We start from the raw sequence: 3,371 nt of genomic DNA on the forward strand, positions 1-3,371 counted from the left end.
TATACAAGCTGGGGGAAGAAGAAGGAAGGGGATGGATGTTTGGAGTGATGGCATCTGTCTTCCCAAGTAACTGTTATGCATGATGGAGCCCTGCTTTTCCTGGAGATGGCTGACAACCTGCCTGCCCATGGGAACTAGTGAATGAATTCCTTGTTTTGCTTTGCTTGCACGTGCAGCTTTTGCTTTCCCTATGACACTGTCTTTATCTCAGCCCACGAGTTTTCTCACTTTTACTCTCCTGATTATCTCCCCCATCCCACCAGGGGAGAGTGAGCAAGTGTCTCAGTTGCATGATGTGTAGAGGGGACCTTCCCTTTGAAAATCCAGCCCAACACCAGCAGTCGGGGTGCCAGGAGGAGCTGTGCTTCAGTACCAACCACTTCCAAAGTAGCTTGAACTCCTTCATATGCTGCCAATATCTCTTTTTCAGTTGGAGTATAGTGGACCTTAGGTCCTCTGTACCCTTGACTCCAAAACCCTAGAGGACGGCCTGAAGTGTCATCTGGTGCTTTCTGCCAAGGCTCCAGGTAGGAACATTCTCCCTGTCTGTGGTGTAGAGCACGTTTCTTACATCTTGCCCTGCTGGGACTAGTCCAAGAGCTACTGCATGAACTATCTCCTGTTTAATTTTTTTGAAAGGCTTGTCATTGTTCAGGGCCCCATTTGAAATAGTTCTTCTGGGTCATTTTGATAAGAGAACACTTACTAACAGGCTGTAATTTGGCATATGTATTTGGCGTATGTATTCTCCAACATACCGTAATGCCTAAGAAAGCTTGTATTTCCTTTTTGCTAGTTGGTAGAGACATAGCTGTTAGTTTGTTGATCACATCCATTGGGAGCTGAAGACATCCATCTTGCCATTTGATTCCTAAAAACTGGATCTCCTGTGCAGGTCCCTTGACCTTACTTTGGTTTATGGCTTTCAGAAGGATTTGGGTTATTTTCTTCCCTTTCTCAAAAACAACTTCTGCTGTATTACCCCACACAATGATGTCATCAATATTTTGCATATGTTCTGGAGCTTCACCCTGTACCAGTGTAGTCTGGATCAGTCCATGGCAAACTGTAGGGCTGTGTTTCCACCCCTGGGACAGTCAATTCAAGGTGCAATGAATGCCCCTCCAAGTGAAACCAAACTGTGGCCTGCACTCTGCTGTCAAATGGATTGAGAAAAATGCATTAGTGATATCAATTGTGGCATACCACTTGGCTGCCTTTGACTTCAGTTTGTCTTGAAGTTGTAGCATGTCCAGCATGGCAACAGTCAGCGGTGGTGTGACTTCGGTCAGGCCACAATAGTCTACTGTCAGTCTCCACTCTCCATCAGACTTTCTCACTGGCCATATGGGACTGTTAAAGGGTGATCAAGTCTTGCTGATCACTCCTTGGTCTCTAATCAATGAATCAGCTCATGGATAGGAATCAAGGAGTCTTGGTTGGTGCAATATTGCTGATGGTACAATTGCGGCAGCAATTGGCACCTGTTGTTCTTCAACCCTCAGCAACCCCACAACAGAAGGTTCCTCTGACAGACTGAGCAAGGTAGCCAGCTGCTTAATTTCCTCTTCTTCCAAAGCAGCTATACCAAAAGCCCACTGGTACCCTTTATGTCTTTGAAATACCCACTCTTGAGATAGTCTATGCCAATGTTTTGGGTTTGCAAGCCAATTGCTCTCCCTCCCAGTGAACTTCACCCTAGCATGACATTAGATGGTATGTCTGGTACAGATCTCTTTGGCCAGTTTGGGTCAGCTGTTCTGGCTGTGCTCCCTCCCAGCTTCTTGTGCACCTGGCAGAGCACGGGAAGCTGAAAAAGTCCTTGACTAGCCTAGGCACTACCCAGCAACAACTAAAACATCAGTGTGTTATCAACATTCTTCTAGCACTAAATCCAAAACACAGCACTATGCCAGGTACTAGGGAAAAAATTAACTCTATCCCAGCTGAAACCAGGACACTGTCTCACATGTTATTCATTTTAATTTCAACTTATACTTACATTTGGAAGACATTCCAGTCGTATTATTTGCCAAGAGCAGTAACCTGACATTAACTGAACAAAAATGCAAAAAGCCCCAACCTAGAAACAAATAAAACCACCATTGTAAAATTTAAGCTGTTAATTTTACTATAGCATATGCATTACTCTGTAATAAAAATTCTAAAGTACAGAGGTGCTGGACTTCTGATTTATTTTCACCTTCTCTTTGGTTAATAATCCAGAAATTCCATCCATTATATAGCTTTGTCCTCAGGCCACTTCAATAAGTATTAAAAGACTTTTTTTTTTTCCAGGCTCTTGTATGGCTATAATACCCTAATAAACTTCACACACAACAGACCTAAGGCTGAAGTTAGATGCTGCAAGTTTCATTCACTGCTACTCCTTTTCCAGGATCTCTGTAACTGAGGTTCTTCATTAAAAAAGAGTAAGGCTACCATCTACTTCTTCAGCTTTTCTTGCTTAATAACAATTTCTTTTCTTTGTAGTCATGTCTACAATCTTCTATGGGATCTCTGTTTGTGCTATAAAAGCATCCTGCCTCATCCCCAGGCCACTGAAAGGGAAGTGCACCTGGAATTAGTGTACCCTTCACCTGCAGATAGTGTGTGGTAATTTGGATTTGTGAGTCCACATTTCAAAAAATATTGGTTATTTTTGCAGGTGAGAGCATGCTGACTCTAAGTAAGTCCAATAGAAAGGCCTTCAGTTCAAATATTTCCACTCAATCAAAAAGCAAGTTTTAGGGAATTGAAAACAATTTTATAACCCCCTTGTGAAGACATGGATAGTTACAGTGGACTGAAGGAGCATACAGAGCTAGGTAATGGATTCTGACTTTGAGTTTTAAGGAGCGATGAATCATATGCATATAAAATTGATGGAAATTCAGATTTACACACCTGTGATATGTATATTTGTTAGTTATGTGCAAGACAATTGGCAGAGCATTGAACAGGTCACTGGAGACAAAGCGAAAGCCTAAAGAAATTGTCCCACTGCTGATCAGCCCATTTTTAAAGGACAACATAACCCTCTCAAGAAATGTTGATGGAGACAAATGGGTGTGATCCTAACACAAACTCTTATCATATTGTCCATTGAATAGTGAATAACTGGTCTGATTCTGGAGTTGACACAGTTTAAAATGGCATGACAATGAATGTGTTAGGTGGCCAAGAGGTCAACATTGTATTGCTATCATTAGAAACACAGATATATCTGCCTCCTTGCTTTAATCTCTTTTAAGACTCTTGCTTTATCTCTCACCATTCTCTTCCTGCACAAATACTAATTTTGAGATATTAGTATGGACTTACACAGGGCAGCTTTAGTGGATTACAACATGCACATGATGCAGACCAGG

Source organism: Egretta garzetta, unplaced genomic scaffold (assembly GCF_000687185.1).
Source record: "Egretta garzetta isolate BGI_Z169 unplaced genomic scaffold, ASM68718v1 scaffold328, whole genome shotgun sequence".
NCBI lineage: Eukaryota > Metazoa > Chordata > Aves > Pelecaniformes > Ardeidae > Egretta > Egretta garzetta.